Source organism: Mustela nivalis (genome assembly GCF_964662115.1).
Source record: "Mustela nivalis genome assembly, chromosome: 20".
In the NCBI taxonomy this organism is placed as follows: domain Eukaryota; kingdom Metazoa; phylum Chordata; class Mammalia; order Carnivora; family Mustelidae; genus Mustela; species Mustela nivalis.
Genome location: NC_139039.1, coordinates 24,960,937 through 24,980,682, shown reverse-complemented (window position 1 = coordinate 24,980,682; position 19,746 = coordinate 24,960,937).

The window sequence follows — 19,746 nt, the reverse complement described above, 5'->3', positions numbered from 1 at the left end:
AGTCGGTTTTACACTCGGTAGCAGAGCAGTTGAGAGCGGTCATGTGAGAAGACTCTGACATTAAATTGGTCCCACTGAGGGTCGGGCATGACTGACTCCAGCCCTTCCAATCCCCACATCACCAAGGATAATCAACGTCTTTGAGGGAAAATTAACACCTTCTGAAAAGCCGATCTGAAAACCCCTAGTTTAATTAGGTGAGGATAACGAAGTGTGTTCATTAGTTCAACAAATTTCTGAGGGTCCAATATGTGCCGTGCTTTATGCTGGACCCCGGGGGCAGTCAGTGGTATGGGGAACAGACGCAATCCCTACTCGCCTAAATTATTCAATGCTGTTGATTTGTGGGTTGAATTTTGCCCATCTCCCCAAATCAGATGTTGAAGTCCTGATCCCCAGGACCTCGGAATGGGGACTGATTTGAAGCCAGAGTCATTACAAAGGGAACCAAGTTAAAACGAAACCATTGGAGTGGCCCTTAATCTAATACGACCAGTGTCCTTATAAAAAGGGGGAAATGTGAAGACAGACGGACAGACACACGCGCAGGAAGGACGCCATGTGACATTAAAGATAGAAATCAGGGTGATGCTTCTATCAGCCAGGAAGACTGAAAATTGCCAGGAAATCATCAGAAAGGAGGGAGGTAAGAGGCATAGGACTCTTTCCTCACCCAGGCCTCAGAGAGCACTAGTTCTGCCAACACCCTGACCTTGGATGTCCAGTTTCCACACCTTGAAGCAATGCATTTCTGTTATTTAAGCGACTTGCGGTACTTTGTTACAGTAACCCCTAATAAACCATATACACGTGCCTTCTACAAATAATGTCACCTACAAGGGAAAAATTCATGAAAAGTTAGAAAACCTTTCTCTGATTTCCCATCAACTGGCTGAGGGATCCAGCTTCCCAGTAAACATGCCAGTATATCTCTCCAGCAACAGAAAGGATTCCCAGCCATACGCAATCCCAAGACACAGCTCTGGTCCGGCTGCCTCTGCGGTCCCAAGATGTGGCCTCGCACTGGCTCACTGCTTGGCGGGGAGGCTGCTTCTCCCTCTGCCCCTCACCCGGCTCTCGTGCTCTGTCGCTCTTTCTCTCTCTCCCTCTCTCAAATAAATAAAATCTTCAAAAAAAAAAAAAATCCAGGAGACTGGTCAGCTTCCAAGATAAAAAATTCCTCGATTGCATTTTTAACCTGGGCTCTAATCTCATTCATGCTCTTATGAACTCTGTGACCTCAGGCAAGCCTCAGGTCGCCCGGCTGTACAGTGGCAATGTAGACTAAAAGATACGTCGGTTCTCTCCTCAAATTCAGCTGCTGGGCAGCTCACTAGTGTTGGCTAGTCTATGAAAGTAAGACTAGTAGTGATGATGATGGTTAATGTAAGTGCTTATTTTACCAAGTTTTGTCTTATGAAGCTTCTCTACGTTAATGAATTGAGTCCATGAAACTCTTTTAGAAGAAAAATAAAAGCAAATAGCTCTTGAGCATTCTCGAATTTCTCCATGCACCCTGACTCAGTTAGAATAAAAAATGTTTGCCGTCGCAAGGAAGAAAGCGACTATCTCAGCAGTGTGTGTCACGGTTCCTAACCCTTAGAGCGCCAGAGGAAACGGCTTGGTCTGCCCTGCATGCTAGACATGGGGCCTGAAGTCAGCTGCAGACGCCACATCCTGGGCAAACAACCCAACCAACACGACGCGTGGGCCTATTAGCAAATTCTCATAAACAATTACACAGAGACCACTGGCCAAAAAGCCATTGACGGAAGAGAGAATTCAGTGTGTGATGAAATCATTGCTAAGAATTCCACCCAGTATAGAAACATTTTCTATGAAAAATAACTGCCCTCAGGAAGTGGCTAGGGCTAAAGGCCTTGTAGAAGCTTCTAGGTACTGCTATAGATCAATACGTCTCTGGAAACAAGAAGCATGGGGGCAGGCCTGAAAGAGGGGGTCACTGGGGCGGCTCGCCTCTCTCAGGGCAGGACACAGGACCAAGATGACCAGGCACACTCCATGGTGATCACCTGCTACCAGGGAAGAATTTATAATCCCAGAAAGAACATTTCTTGGATCTCTCTGTTTCCAAGACAAGGAAGAATATGGCACAAATTTATGGCTTAATTCAGCCTCTTTCAACACCCTCTTTATCACTAGAGTATCTCTAAAAATTATATATGTGGAAGCACTTTGAAAAGTGAATTAAAAGATTTTTTATGTTCTTATGAATGCTAAAACCAAAACTTCAGTGTGCATAGTGCTGTAATGGAAGATAAATCACTGATTAAATTTAAATCAATTATCCATTATTAAATTCATGCTATTTATTCATCTCTGCAGATCAGTGAGTTTGCCTTAAACTGCCATTTCTCTAATGAACTCCTGAGTAGAGGGGCAATCAAAACTGCAAATTCATATTTCCTGAACTAAAAGGAATCTTTTAGAACATCTTTATACTGAGAATATCAAGATGTGGAAAGAAACAAAGTGATATGCCCAAGATTACATAGCTGGTCAGAGGCAGAGCTACTGACACCAGGCGAACCAGGACTCTGCCCCATGCCCACCACCTCCTAGATGCCCTCTGACCCTGCCCTCACCCACCTCAATGACTCTCCATTGGCCTCGTGTTTCATTTCTATCTTCTGTGCATGAAGGCTCGGGGCTGACCATCTGTAAAATGGAAACATCTTTAAAATTATATTTTCGAATCTAGAAGCATTATTTTTTTTAAGAATTTATTTATTTATTTGACAGACAGATCACAAGTAGTCAGCGAGGCAGGCAAAGAGAGAGAGATGGAAGCAGGCTCCCCGCTGAGCAGAGAGCCCGACTCGGGACTCGATCCCAAGACCCTGATATCATGACCTGAGCTGAAGGCAGAGGCCTTAACCCACTGAGCCACCCAGGTACCGCTAGAAGTATTGTTTTAAATAACAAGGGTTATTTTCCACTGATTACTACCACCAAATAACTTGAATCTCATTAACCAGACTTTGTTCCCTAATCTCCCTTCCCCTGTCCTCTGTTTAAAAAAGGAAGGAAGGAAGGGAGGAAAAGAAAAGGAAAGAGGAAACAAGGAAGAGACCCAGCACACCAAGAAAAGTGCAGAGCCAGTCCCTGGCCATCAAGGCCTGGTGGAGGCCCAGGCGAGGGCTGAGAGACGTTTTAAGGAAATGGGCCCCTCTGGAGGGTTTCCCAGCTGACAGGCGGTCATGTCGGGTGTGGACTGCAGGGCTAGCTTTTGTGGGAAAGTCACTCAAGTCCATGAGGTTTGATGGGAAAGAAGCTGGGGAAGCTCTTAGCCGTGACCCCGCACTTCTAGCGCAGGGCCCTCGACCCTTGGCACTCTGATCCCTCCTGTTCTCCACGTCGGCTTTGCACCCATGACTCCCTGTCCAGGACAGACCCCTCTGTAACTCTGGGGGGGGGGGCCCCGTTTGAATCCACATGCGTTGAGTGGCCTGTGAAGAAGTCAGTCCCTTGGCTCAAGCAGGGGCCTAGCTAAGTAGCCAACTTTCAACCTTCATGGGCCCAGAGTCTTTTTCTTCTGACCCCAACATCTAACGTGGAAATATACGTCAGGATGCCATCTGGGTATGGGAAGATTCCCAGAGCTCTGGGACTTTCCCCCAAATGTCAAAGATTTACTCTGCAAAGCCTCTCTGTGGAACCCATCAGAGGTACTCATGAGGTCTGCGGCCGAAGACTGAAGCAGAAGCAACTTTTGATCTACTTGCCTTGAAATTCCTTCTTCATTCTCTTGGCTGTTCATCTCCTGTCTCCTCTTAGTCTTCAGCTCCATTTCCCACCCACCCCACCCCTCCACTACCCCGTTGTTTAACCTAATGGTCTCTCGTGTCGCTCCTACAGGGTCTTCCCAGGGCCTCACCGGTGTAGCGGTGGACCTCAGCGTTGCAGAGCAGAGAGTCATTCCGATAGAGAGTGGGTGACATTCTGTTGCTTCTCCTAGAAACTTCTAGCTAGTTTCATCCAGATAGAAGAACCCTAGGGGAAAAGACGGGATCTCTTGGAGGGGTCAGATAATGACAGACATAGTCAGCACCTTGGCAAGAAATTAACAGAAGCCAAACTGTATGAGAAGAGCTCCAGGAAGCCTCTAGACTCAGGGAACCTGGCAACAGGCATGGACTTGGCCCCAGGCCTGTGAACAGGGGAAGGGGGTCCCAGGAACAACCCAGAGACTGTGTCCTGGGATCCTCTTCCAATTCCACCATTCCCACAGCTTCAGTGGAAGACAGAGGCAGGGAAGCCACATCCCTGTGTATGTTGCAGGAGAATGGTAATTATCAGCCATCTGGAATTTAGCAGCAGGAAGGGTACTGACAGAAGTCTGGGGTAAAGCAACAGGAATGGTAAGCTTGCCAACCCCTCACCCCCCGCCCCGCCTCTGATGCCAGGTGGGGAAGCAGACCCGGGGAAGAGCAGTGAGTGGTGTATGCCACTGCCCGATGAGGGGGCCATGGGGGTCTGCAAGAAAACCGTCCCCACACAGCAGTGAGCAGTGGTCCGGCCCCAAGAGCCCGAGAGAATCCCAAGGGACCATCCACCAGGAGACTGACACTGGGAGGTGAAACTAACAGCTGCCAAGGGGACCATTTGGTTAAAGATCTCCAGCAAACTCTCTGGCATTCTACAGGAGGGAGGGAACGGACACCGAAAGGACTGCACCTTCTCCTGCAGTCGAGAAGGTGTAAAGATCAAGGAGCATTTGCGCCTGCATGGGAATGCAATCTTACTTTTCGCGAGGGTCATGAGGTCAGACGACATTAAGTTTAACAACATAAAGAGAGGATTTGTGGACAGCTCTTAACAATTTGCAGGAAGAGGGGTCCCTTAATTTCTCTGTGAACCACTGTGCACAATTGGGCCCAGATACAGCTATAAAAGAAGTAAATCCTAAAAACCAAGCAGGCAGGTGAACCCTTGCTGGGCACCACGGAAAACCCAGTTTGCTGCAGGACAGTGGTACTCAGACATAATCCAACCAAGAAGAATTTTTAGATTGTGGGATATATGATGTGCATGCTTTTTTTTTTTTAATTTCTTCTTATTCAAATTAGCATTTTTGTGCAAATGTGGGCTCAGATTATTAGGCGTCCACTCTGGCCTCTAGTTCACCCAAATTCTATGCAACCTGGCATGGACCCGTATCTGTCAGTGACACCAAAGATGGCCCTGAAGCCTTTCGACAACATGGCGTCTCCTCAGTGATCGACATTCAGTGTGATTCCTTCCGCTGGCTCTGTAGAGCCCCGCCCTCGATTCTGAGGCAAGAGAGCTAAGATGCTAAGACAGAGGCTAACTCTTCTCCCCGGAGAAGGCTCTGAGGATTGAGGGGGGCTTTCTTTGTGGGTGTCATAAAAATCGTAAGTACTTAGTGTCTTTAGGAAAAAAAAAAACAACAACTTGGACGATAGAAATGTATAAAAGTAAAATATAAATGTCATCTGTTTTTCAACAGTCCTCACTCCCATACAGATGATCCAGATTCCCTAAAATAGACACTGTGGAGAGACTGGGTATGTGTTTTTATTTTCTAAGCATATCGAAGAACACCCCTACACACACACACACACACACACACACACACACACACACACACACAGAAATGTAATCATAGCCAACATAGCGTAGGCATCTTACTATTTTCAATCAATACTCTGTCTTGGACACCTTTCCATATGGAACTTTCCTTATTATTGTTATTAATGGCTGCATGGTTAGCCCATTCTAATTTAATTTAATCCATCTTTTATTACTAAATATTTTATTACTAAATATTTAAGTTATTTTGAGTTTTGTGCTCCTGCAAAGAATGCTACGAAGGTATCTTTGTACAGATATCCTTGGACACTTGCATGATTTCTTTCTAAAGGTAAATTTCCTGTAGTAAAGTTGCTAGGCCAGAGGGTATGTGTATTTTGTATTTTGATGACTATTTTCAAAAGGTGGACCAGGTTATCCTCCTAGAGAGGGGAGGTGGAGAAGTGGTGTGTGCACATATGGAATGTGTCCTTATTCGAGGTCTTGACAGATCCTAGTCGTGCCTATTTGTCCGGGAATCAAAAACCTGGGCTTCCATCGCGACTAGAAGAATTCTCTGGTGCTCTTGGCCATTAGAAATTCAGCAAGATTGCACAGCTCCACCAGGTTATTTATGGACAAGGTGGTCTTCAGCAGATACGGGGGAGGTGGTGTTTCAGAATCCAGAAGGTTGGCACAACAGGGTCCTTAGGGAGATGGTTGCAATCGACCTCCTCATTTGACAGATTTGGAGCTGTGGGTGGATGCTGTCTCTGGGCGTGCATGTCCCTGTCCCCATCCTTCTGTGAGATGTGGGTGTTCATCAGTCATCCAGAACTTGCGGGTCTTTGCAATGCAACCTCGGTGTGTATGGAGGGGGACCTGCTATGAGGTACAGCTGCCCCCAAGGGTGCGAGAGGTGTTCGCAAAACATACATCTTCCCAAGGTAAGTACATTGTACCTGCACTGGGGTGAACAAAATGATGACGGTACGTTTGCTGAACAGCAGATTAAAGTAGAAATCTACCGCCCGTGGCGTGACTCACTCCCCACCCAGCATGTGATCTGTAGGAATATCCCTCCCCATCCCCGCCTTGGTGTCTCAGCCCTTAGAATCAGAGCTTCTTCCCTTCCAGAAACTAGAGGGAGGAAATGTCTACCCATTTCCTCTCCTCACCAGAAAGAAGAAGCCTGGCTTCTCTGAGTGGTCACACTGGCAAGGAGAGGCCAGCCCTAGCTCCCATCTCAGAAGAGGTCTGCCTGGGGCACTGACCTCCCAGGATGCTTGTTCAGCAGCTGTGTACCCCGGGGGAGGCAGGCTTGACCCAAGCCAGCTCCCACTACGTGCACACCAGAGTCTGGGCATGGGTAGGGAAACTGATTCAAGCTCCCGGTGGCCCTAGTTCTAAGCTGGCTCTGTCTGGCTTAGGAGTGGGAGGCTATTTTCAACTGACTTCTGTTTGGATCTCTTGACACATACAGAACTCAAAAAAGAAAGGGGTTTCATGAATTGGCTATCTTGAAACCATAACATTCTCCCTCAAAGCCTGTGAGTTTAAGAGCTCAGGACAGGAGAGATGGATCCAATTACTCACCTGACAAACGTTCGATGGCTTTCTGCATGCAGAAGCTGGTGGACCACGGGATCTTTTTATTTCTCCTTCAAGGAACAGGGATCTGATTGGACTAGGTCTCTCAAGTATATTCAGTAAGGCAATGCCCTTTCCACCTGGATGGATAGCACTGGGATTCAGGAACCTCCAGGCACTTCAGCAGCCTGGTTAGCAAGAGGGCAGAGGTGTCTGCAAAGCTGACTTACAAATAAGAATTGTAAGACCAAATACACACACATGTACGTTGAGGGGCAATTAGAAAACAATTTAAAATATAGTGGAGCGATATCTCTTGAGTGGTTAGGAATGTCCCTGATAGATTGTCGAGGGAAGGAAACCAAAAAACAAGTTGCAGACTAATGCATTTACTTTAATTATATTTGAGTAAAAACAAACCAAAAAAGGATCTATCTATATGTAAATATGCATTTGCATCTGTTTGAATGAGCAAGGGAAAATCGCAGAAAGTAGATAGCAGGTGTTAGTGCTGGTCGTGCAAGGGGATGGGAGGAGAGAGGGGGCCAGAGGGGGCCAAAGGAGAGGACTGGCTTGCATTTGATAGATCTTTGTACCATTTCCATTGTGACAGTTAGCACGTATCACTTTTGTATCAAGAGACAACACTAGAGGAAATTAAATGAAAATGACAAGACAATGTTAGTTCCAAGTTAGTCTATTTCTCTGTGTTTAGGGGGAAGAGAGAGAGAGGGGGAAGCAAGGCATAGAACAGCGTATATCATATGATCTATTTATGTCAACGAAAATGATTCATTCACACATATGCCAGTATTGCATCAAAATATCTTTCGGTACAGTTTGAAATATTTGTCACGGCTATGCAATTCCTTTGTTTGTCAGAAAATTTAATTACATTTATGAATAATGTGTAATACCAGGAGAAAATGCCTGTGATGTATTCAACAAAAGAGCAGTATATCAACCTGCTTCTATATTAAAGTTGCAGTAATAGGGGAACAGTGGGGAGGGGGAGATGCACAGACGGAAGAGTGGGTGACAAGGTGCCATCACGTCCACAGTGATGGTTAAGTCCTTGGTGGGTTCGCTGAAATGAACAACCGATGCGAGAGGGCATGAATTTATCGCTGATGCTTCAGGGTTGGGGAAGGTCTTACCTGGTTGCTGTCAGACCCCAGACCCTCAGACCACGCACCTACCCAGTATCCACTGGAGGTCCCGCATGACACCCTCCGCATCGGCTAGGACACAGGAGGGATGGCACGAGAAATGATGCACCTGGCAGAGAGAGAAAAGCAGCTGCTGGCGCCCACCCCACGGACAGGGTCAATACCCTGTTTTCCAACTACATGAGATATTACAAGAGATAAGCAAAAAAAAAAAAAAAAACCCAAAACTCTCCATTGGTTTGAATAGAGGTTAAGAACGCGTTATTTTAAAAGACTCAGAACACAGACTCCAGAGTTAGACTGCTTGGATTGAAATTCCAGCTCTGCCATCTGGGTCAGGTGCAGGCTTCTCCCCCTTTGCATGCCTCAATGTTTTTATCTGCAAAATGGGACAAAGAAAAATAATAGCCTATGCCTCATAGGGTGATCATGAAGAGTCAACGAATTAAGAGATATGCAAATGTCAGAATAAGGCTTCAGACACAGGACTCCGTGTTTGGTGTTGTTATTAACAATATGATTCCTTTTATATTTAGAAAGCGAGGGCCTTAATTCTTGATCCGTCCCCATTGCTGTAATAATTGTTACAAAGTATTGGAGGTCAAAGTTGTATCTGAAAAATACTCAGATCTCTCGCGGGGTAGGGGCATCTGGCTAGCTCGGTCAGAAGAGCGTGGGACTCTTGATCTCAGGGTTGTGAGTTCGAGGCCCATGTTGTGTGTAGAGATTACATAAAAGTAAATTTTAAGAAAAGAAGAAAATCCATAGATTTCTTCTCAGCAAAAACCACGAGGTCAAAACAAATGATACATGAAAGTCTTTTCCAAATTAGCCCTCCCCTGCAGGCTTGAGTTTGAGAGCCTAGGGGTCCTACAGAAAAGTTACGCACTGGGGCAGGTGGTGGAGACGAAAGACATTCTCAACAGGAAACATCTCACACCAAAGTCTTGGGAGCCTTCCTTAGCAGATTTAAGAAGTTTTGTATTATTTCTACTCCTAAAGCTAACCAACCAGGCCTGAACCAAGCACACCTGAGGCACTCACTGTATTTCAGGACCTGGTTTGTGTGGTTCTTTGGAAACACCATGTCACACGCTGTTTCATTCATGCCATGAACCAAAGTGGGCCAGAAAGAAGGGCCTACATCTGATACACCATTTGCATTCTCCTTGTTTAACTATACAGGTCAGGTGACCTGTACCCCTGGGGATAAAAATACATTATATGTTTATAAAAAAATAAAATATAAATAAATAAATAAATATACGGGTCACGGACAACAGCCACACCACTAAATGCGTATTTGTAAATACTATGCATGTAGTGCTATGTTTTCAGGTACCATATATTTACGGAGTGCACACATCTTCATTCGTCAAGTTCTGCCCTGATAAGGGTCCTCCATGACCCTGTTTTCCATAAAGCATCCCCGAGTCACCTCCAGATCCCACGGATACCCTGCCCTTTGGAATTCTTCAGCCTCCAAAGTAATTTCCAACTTAGTTAGAGACCGACTTGCCTTGTTGCCTCTGTGTTTATCCCTCTTCTTTTTTTTTTTTTTTTAAGATTTTATTTATTTATTTGACAGACAGAGACCACAAGTAGGCAGAGAGGCAGGCAGAGAGAGAGAGGAAGGGAAGCAGGCTCCCCGCTGAGCAGAGAGCCCGATGCGGGGCTCGATCCCAGGACCCTGGGATCATGACCTGAGCTGAGGCAGAGGCTTAACCCACTGAGCCACCCAGGTGCCCCTATCCCTCTTCTTGATGAACCTCCTGATGATAGATGCTGGAGATCTACTCCCTCCACCCTCTTTCCCCACACCTGAAAGGGGGGGGGGGACAAAAATAACCTGAGTGCATTATGAAACTTGGTATAAAATCATAGGTTCACAGAATTTTCGAGCTAGAAAGAACTTAAGTCTATGGAAGGACTCCTTTCAGAAGATGAGGGACCTCAAACAGCATCACCTACCAGGACAACCATCACGGACACAATCAATAAAGAGACACGGACGCACACATTCTTGATGCCCACTGTACTTGAAATCTAATGGGCACCATCTCCTACGACAGACCTAGACAGAGCAGAATTCTCAAGCAACCTCTGATGAGCCAAAGGGAGACCTAAAACCTCTTTCCCCATGTGCTGGGACAGGACTCATGAGATTTCTGAGTGCTGTCCTTCCTTACTGTTTTTTGCCTTCCGATGCAAGGGGAGAGCAGCCAGGTTTGATTAACCCTACAGTCTCAGCCAGTCAACCATGGAAACCAGCTTCCCAGTTCTAACTGCAAAGCACTGTGCTAGCCGGCTGCTTGATCTTATCAGTCCCAATAACAGGGAAGCTCTGTGCAGTTTTATCCCTTTCTGCTAATCTATCCTTCTCATAAAATGTACACGGGCTGAACATTCAGTCCAGGCTACTTTTCAGCATTACATAAGAAAAAAGAACTGGTGGGGGCACGTGTGGCCCCAGGGAATTGGTGCCCATAGTGACTCACTGTGACTTTGGGGTAAATCACACCCCCCTGTCTTCCTCACCGCATTTACAAAGCACACATGATAAGAGAAGGCAGGGGACTTCACTCTTCACCCACGGAACCTCTTGAATCCTGTGAGTCATCGTGCCTTTGGCAACTGGGAAACGACTCCGCAGCTGGAGTCTGGGGATGGGGCTTCCGCGTTCTGCCGTGATTAATCTCTGAAAAATCTTCCTCTTACCTGCGTCCATTAGACTAGGCAGCGATCAGCAATCGTGTGCCTTTTATCTCTGTATCCTGGTACTTGCAAAGCACACGGCACGCCCTAAGCGCTCCCGATGCATTGACTCAACTGATTTGAAAGTCACCCGAGTAGACAGGAAGCAAACTCTGGCCCCCAGTGGTAGCCAGTCCCTTCGCAACCCCTCCCCACCAGCCGCCATTCCTCTTCCTTTCCATGCATCTCTGAGGTCCAGCGGGTTGGCCCTGACTAGGAAGCAGCCCCCAACTGGCTCTCCTCCAATTTAGCAACCTGACATTTGTTTACAGATGATCCCAGATGAGACAAGCCTCCCCCACTTTCCCCAAATATCATGCATCAAAACGTAGCCTGAATTTAGATAGTAAAATGCTCACTGATGTTCTGCCTAAAGGCCTTCCACAACATGCAGGAAGAATATTAATTCTGTGTCCTATTTGTTTTCATTGCCTAGGGGATGCCCGCTGCAGAGACCAGAGCGTCTTTTATCTGCTCTGAGTTTCCTGTCTGGGGAGGGGCAGGCTGACTCCCCTTCCATCGACTTTTCGAATTCAACCCTATCCATTCATGTCAAGCTACTTTGAGCCAGGAGAAAGCATACAGGAATCTGATGGGGGAACTTGTTGTTGTTGTTGTTGTTTTCTAAGAGGAGGAGTACCGGTAAGTGTTCTATAAATACAACAAAACCTCAGAACAGTTTTGAAATGACTTGCTTCTACATCTCTTCAAACACAGGATGTTTCTTCTTTATACAATGGTCCATTTTAATGACTACCAGAATGTTCTGCCTCTTTGTCAAGTTTTGTTCCTCAGACAAAGTTTACCCACTGCCCAAATTTCATACAATTATTGAATTAGAGAATTGCAAGAACCCCCTTAAGCCTTCTAGATAATAGTAAGTATCGTTTTAGTTCCAGAACACTGACCTTAAATGTTTGACTAGCCCTGAAGTCTAGGTCTTTCTATAACACCCTAGGAACTTATAGTCTTATAATCTGACGAATGTTCAAAAATATGGAACCGTAGCTGTACTTAAGATTTATTTTTCAGTATTTCCTGAAATTGATTTTTACCATAAATTAAGTGAGCTTTAGAAAGGGACATATGTTTAAGGAAAAAACATATTTCTGACCTGACCTAGAGTCTGCTATATTTGGAGTTTGAGAAAAAATTTTCATTTTTCTAGCAAACTTGGAAACTGTTTCTTAAACTAGTTTTTAGGCAAGAGGAATGATTTGCTGATGATATGCTGGCAGGCAGTAATCTTCGACAGGATAAGGCTTACAAGCACTTTACTGGCCTAGCTTTTAAAACACACTCCACATTGAATTGTTCTCACTGTTACATTCCTTTTAAAAGAACATAATAATATGTTTAATGCATTAAGGAACAATAAAGATTATACAAACTAGTCAATCAAAAAGGACACATGGGCCTTACTAAGTGGCTATAGCTGGCCTAGATTTTCAGTCTACATAATTGATCCCACACAGATGTAAGCACGTTTGTGGCCGGCAAGGCTGGGAGTGAACCGGAGCTTTCCAAAGCATTCCAGTGGGCATAAGTGCTCACAAGTGGGTCTCACGTTCCATGCTGCTTAGCACCGTGGGCCTTGTGGCTGATGAGTCACAAAACATCACCACTGGAAAACACACACACAGGCACACACACACACACATTTCATAGTACCCGCTGTCCTTCACTATACTTCCAATGATCTGTGTCACGGATCACTCGAACAAGAAAAGGACTAGGGTGCCAGGAGTGAGACAGTCGTTTTGGGAACACAATTCAGGACAATACCCCAAAACTAGATGTTCAGGATAAAAAAGTGTTTTAAAGCAATGGATAGGAAAATAAAATTTAATGCAAAAAAAAAAAAAAAAAAATCCACGGTAAACAAAATACCAGAAGTTTAAAGAAGAGTAAGATCCAGTCTGTACTTGTACAAGCTTGCCTCACTTGCCCCACCCTAATCTTGGCCCTTGTTCCAATACAACTTTATTTATAAATCAGGCAGCTGGCCATGGGCTGCCATTTGCCAAATTGATTTTTTTTGATATTACATTAAAATATTATTTGTCTTGATTACTATGTTTTCTAGTACCACTTTAAATTTCATAACATTGTCCTGGCTTTTTTCTCTCACTAAACAGTAAATATTGTAAGGGCATACATAAAGTGTTAATTTATCTTTGGTACACAAGAAGTACTCATTAAATTCTCACAAGTGATTCTCAAAGGTAATACTTAAATTCACATTCAAATCATTTCCCTAAATTTAATCCTCAATTTTTTAGCAAAAAAAAAAAAAAAAAAAACATAGATTATCCCCTAAGAGAAATGGAAATGTAGAGCATGAGCCATAAGTATAATCATATTTGTTTAATATGGATGTTCTACTTCTAGCAATTTATCATAAGAAACTCATTCAGCCAAGCAAAAAGATATAGGTATGAAAATGTCATGGCAGCATAAGTAATTTCCAAGCTAGAGGAACCATTTAATATATTATAGTATATTAATATGATGGAATCATATGTATTATTAAAGAAAAAATTTTTAAAGACTATTTAAAATTTTGAAATGATTTGTATCATAAACTAATAAAAACTAACAAAATATAGGGCACCTGGATGGCTGGATCCGTGAAACATGCAAGTCTTGATCTCAGGGTTGTGGGTTTGAGCCCTGCGTTGGGAATAGAAATTACTTAAAAATAAAACCTTTTAGGGGCACCTCGGTGGCTCAGTGGGTTAAAGCCTCTGCCTTTGGCTCAAGTCATGATCCCAGGGTCCTGGGGTCGAGTCCCGCATCAGGCTCTCTGCTCAGCCAGAAGCCTGCTTCTCCCTCTCCCAGTCCCACTGCTTGTGTTCCGTGTCTCACTGCCTCTCTGTAAAATAAATAAATAAAAATCTTTAAAAAATAAAATAAAATAACTTTAATTAAAACATTTTGAGTAAAATATTCTCAGCACAGCCCCATACCTGTGGCAGGTTTCCTGTCTCAATAAATATCGCAACTCTTGTTAAGAATTGAAAACCTGAGAACTCTTTCTTTTACTTCCATCCAAGGATTTCATTCTTGATCCTTCACTTTTTTTTTACTAAGCTTTCAAAATCACACTATTTAACATGTGTTGGAGAGGATGTGGAGAAAGGGGAACCCTCTTACACTGTTGGTGGGAATGCAAGTTGGTGCAGCCTCTTTGGAGAACAGTGTGGAGATTCCTCAAGAAATTAAAAATAGAACTTCCCTATGATTCTGCAGTTGCACTCCTGGGTATTTACCCCAAAGATACAGATGTTGTGAAAAGAAGGGCCATCTGTACCCCAATGTTTATAGCAGCAATGGCCACGGTCGCCAAACTATGGAAAGAACCAAGATGCCCTTCAACGGATGAATGGATAAGGAAGATGTGGTCTATACACACTATGGAGTATTATGCCTCCATCAGAAAGGATGAAAACGGTGGCGCCTGGGTGGCTCAGTGGGTTAAGCCACTGCCTTCAGCTCAGGTCATGATCTCAGAGTCCTGGGATCGAGCCCCGCATTGGGCTCTCTGCTCAGCAGGGAGCCTGCTTCCTCCTCTCTCTCTGCCTGCCTCTCTGCCTGCTTGTGATCTCTCTCTGTCAAATAAATAAATAAAATCTTAAAAAAAAAAAAAAGAAAGGATGAATACCCAACTTTTGTAGCAACATGGACGGGACTGGAAGAGATTATGCTGAGTGAAATAAGTCAAGCAGAGAGAGTCAATTATCATATGGTCTCACTTATTTGTGGAGCATAACAAATAGCATGGAGGACAAGGGGAGTTAGAGAGGAGAAGGGAGTTGGGGAAAATTGGAAGGGGAGGTGAACCATGAGAGACTATGGACTCTGAAAAACAATCTGAGGGGTTTGAAGTGGGGGGGGGGGTTGGGATACCAGGTGGTGGGTATTATAGAGGGCACGGATTGCATGGAGCACTGGGTGTGGTGAATAAATAATGAATACTGTTTTTCTGAAAATAAATAAATTAATTTATAAAAAAAAAAGCGTGGCAAATATTTGGGGAAATCACATGGAGAGGATTTAAATATCTCAAGTTTCCACTTCAAATGTAGACGAGCATAGAGATAAGGAAAGAGGAAAAGGCAGAGATCAGTAAACTATGGTTCTTGGGCCTAATCCAGGTTGCAAACTCAGAATGGTTTTTATATTTTTTAAGGTGTGCGAACAAAGAGGAAGAGGAGGAGAAAAGATGGCAGAGACCTAACTGGCAAAAAAAAAAAAAAAACCCTTAAATATTTACCATCTGATCTTGCACTGAAAAAGTTTGCCAGTCCCCGCTCTAGGAGAAAAAATACATCTCTATGTGTTAGTCTCCTCTCTATATTTTTAAAGAAGTCGCTTTTACTTTTTTAGAACAGTTTCAAGTTTACAGAAAATTTAAGCAGCAAGTACAGACGGTTCCCATATAGCTCTCTGCTATGTCTTAGGGGGAAACTATCTAGTATCTCACCTTTGAGATGTTCTTTCTCAAGTTAAGGAAGTTTCCCTGTTCCTAGTTTGCAGAGAGATTTTATCAAGAATCGATATTAGACTCTGTTAAATGCTTTCCTGCATCTATTGATACCATCTTAGGATTTTTCATCATTAGCTTGTTGATGTAAAAGATTTTATTAATCGACTTTTTAATGTTGAACCCCAAGTACGGTCATGATGAAGAATTCTTTTGATTTGTTTTTATTTGTCTTTTTATGTTGGATTTGATTTGCTAATAGATTGTTGAAGTTTTTCATCAATGTTCATGATGTAATGTCTTCGTCTGGTTTTGCTGTTAGGGGACTACTTCTCCAATGAATGAGAAAGTATGCCCTCTATTTCTATTTTCTGGAAGAGACTGTAGAGACTTAGTATCTTTTTTTTTTTTTTTTTGAAATAAATTTTTGAATAAATTTGCCAATAAAGCCATTGAGGCCCATTCTTCTCTATTTTGGAAAGTCATTTATCATTGATTCAATTTCTTTCACTGGTGTAAGCTTGTTCCGCTTTTTCCTCCTTGTGTGAATTTTGGTAGTTGTGTCTTTCAAAAAATTAGTGTGTTTCATTTCAGTTATCAAATTTTGAGGCATGCAGTTGTTTATACTATTCCTTCCTTGTTCTTTTAAAGTCCATGGGATCAGCAGTGATAGCCCCTCTTTCATTTCTGGCATTAGCAATTTGTATCTTCTTTTCTTGGTTAGACCAGCTAGAAGTTTATCACTCTTACTAGTCTTTCCCAAGAACCATCTTATAGTTTTGTTTATATTCTCTATTGAGTTTCTGCTTTCAATTTCACTGACCGTTGCTGTAATTCCTATGATTTATTTTCTTCTGCTTACATTGACTTTAATTTCTTTTTCTTTTTCTTGGTTTCCTTAGTTGGAAGTTTATAGTATTGATTTTTTTTTTTTGATCTTTCTTCTTTTCCAACATGTGCATTCAATGTTATTCAGTTCCCTCTAATCACTGCTTTTGCTGCATCACATGAATTTTAAGAAGTTGTATTTTTATATACTTCTAGGTGTTCAGTAGCCTATTTTTTTTTAAGTTAAACCATATCTATATTACCATTTCTAATAAACCTTTCTTAGAGGTTCTTAAAGTTTGAAAAGACATGATGGGGAGGAAATAACAATGGGGAAGTTGGAGAGAGTGTCCTACACTGACTTTCCCTGAACTAATGATTGTGTAGAATGACTCTTCCATCTTCCCAATACATAAACCATATGCCAAAGAGCTCAGACCAAAAACAGCCACTGTCCCCATTCCTGTTCACCTGGCCTTCCCCTGTAGAAAGTGATGTCTTACTAAATGTTACGATCTCAGTGCTGTGCTGAAGCCAACGCCTACCTGCTATGGAGAGTCCATTGTTAATCTGATGTTAGCTTGAAATTGGCCTTGGTGGAAGTATTTGTAACAGAGAAATTGGCATCTACCACAAATCAGGGCTAACCAGGGATACAGGAGGCATGGGGGTGAGCTGACTTATCAGTATACCAGCGCCGGATTATAAGACCTATGAATTCCTCTAGCTTTCTACATTTATTGGGCATAAATAAGGAGCACAGTCTATTATATGTGAATATTGAAGGACCATAGAACTTCCAAAACCCAGTACCTCCTCCAGATGCCTTGAATATGTCAGGCCATGTGAGAAGAGGAATTCCTCTTTCAAGCAGCAATGTGAAATGTAGCTGGGCAATGGTCCAAAATAGATTTTCTAAGAACGCTCAGTTATGTCTTTTATAAACATAATGAAAATATTCTTTGACAAACTTTCATAGGGTTAAACGTAGGTGAAGTGATTCATCCAAATGTACAAGCTAAAAGTAACTAAAAATGGAAGCCACGCTTGGATTATTTTTTACTCTATGGTGGCTTAGATCAAGATTTTTCCCTTGGAATCAGTATCATGCGTTGGTCCCAGAAGAAGGGCAGTTATCCGAGGCATGGGTTTGGAGGGACTGGGCAATAACAGGGAAAAGGGCTGAAGAGCAAGAAAGGATGTTCCCATAATGCTAAAAATACCTTTAGTGTCATTATAGACTTATTTGTATAGAAACGCACATTCCTAACTGTAATTTGAATGGACATCTGGCCCCACAGTCTAGTTACTGCCAGAAAGAATAGATTCTAAAACTAAAGCGACTTTTAATGGTTTACAAATAAAAATTATACACGACAAATGATCTCATTTTATTTCATTGGTGTGTAATTTACAAGCTCGTGAACAGTGGGGCATGTACACGTGCACACACACACAACACGTGAAAATCTATCCATAGGCATCTCTTCAACTTCCTGCCACCTCCCTAGAAAAGTATAAATGAACAAAAATCAGTAGTACTATCACTTGCACATTTATGGTCTAGGAAGGATTTTCCAGATATTATCTCACTCAGTTATCATTTGTTAATAACGTCAACATTATTTACATCCTAGTTTTACAGATGAGGAAACTAAGTCTCTGAGAGCTTCACTGACCTGCCCAAGATCACACTGTAGGTCAGCATATGATTCGGGATTAAAATGTAATTATCTGGGGTGCCTGGGTGGCTCAGTGGGTTAAAGCCTCTGTCTTCAGCTCAGGTCATGATCTCAGGGTCCTGGGATGGAGCCCTGCATCCAGCTCTCTGCTCAGCCGGAGGCCTGCCCCGGGGGCAGGGGGGCGCCTACTTGTGATCACTGTCTGTCAAATAAATAAATAAAATCTTTTTTTTTAATGTAATTTCCTTTTAACTGGAAATGAGAAAAGCTTGCTGTTGTCCCCAGCCCCCTAGAAGCAGGACAGAAACTTACTACAGTGTCCCTTCTCCCCTCTGTGTCAAGAAGGACAGAAGTTAATCACCAGAGACAGCTCAAGACCCTGATCTGTCCAGAGACAGCATTGGAGGAAACCACAAAACAAATTTTGCTCAAACTAATCCTTAGTTGCCTTATGTATTTTTCATGCCACAACTTGCCACCCTAAAGAAACGTTAAGTCCTTTTCTTTGGTCTTGTCACTTCTCAAAAACTTCTTTGTTCTTTTGTGCAGATGCTGTCTCAGCAGGATTCTAACCATCCCTTGGAGTTACTCATCACTGGGTGCTCCCATGTATGTGATCAATGCCCAGGTTAATAAGCTTCGGTGTGTTTTCTCTCATTAATCTGTTATTTGTTAATCTAATTACAGGGCCATGGCCTGAGAACCTCAGAGGGGAGTAAGAAAATATTTTTTGTTTCCTCCCCTGCAGTATCATACCACGGAAATAGCTTTGGACCAAGAATTTTCTTGCCCTTTTTCTTATAACCTCTATGCTACACTGCACATTAACCTGGAGATAGGGCTTTGCCGCTACAGGTGAGAAATGTGTCTGCACCAGCCTAAAACGTCATCTAGCAAAGGACCTTTCAAAGGCAACCATTTCCTTTCTGAGCCCATGGGCTGCAGCCCTGCCTGGGCTCAGTTTTACAAAGCACAGATAGTAATATGATTACTGCTGAACTCCAAAATGCTTAAAAAGAGAGCTTTCACTCTGTCATAGATTTTCTTTGGACTTTCCTCTACAGACAAAGAGAAAATAACTTTTTTAAGTCAAGGAGTTATTTACAAAGGATGAGGTCATTTGCATTCCTGGAATGTCTAAATTTGCATCTCTCCAGCTCTTCTTATTTACTACTAAAAGAAAATTTTTTTTATTTCTCTAAAAATGAAAACTACCCATCCAGTATCATTAAAAAAAAAAAAAGAAGAAGAAGAAGAAAGAAAGAAAGAAAGAAAAAAGAAAAAAAACTCTAAGTCATTCTGATGGATTTCTTTCTTTTTTTTTTTTTTTTTTTTTGATGTTTAAGGATCTTGGTCTGGTTGTTATTACGATTGATTTTCATAATCTTTGTCAGCCACTTCCTATGTATCTGAGACCTCATGCAAAGTGTATTATTCAGGTCATAAAATGCAAATAGGAACAGGGACTGTGTGTTTGCCTATCTCAAATTCTAAGAATATATGACCAACTCTAAAAATATATATTTTTTAAAAACCACATTTTCTTCAAGTGTTTTAGAGCCCAAACTAAATTTAGAGGGATGTCTTCAGATTTCAAGATTCTCTAGATTTTAAAATGTGCAAACACAGACCAGTATTCAGGTTATGGAATCAGGAAGAAAGGCTAAACATTCATCTGTTGAAG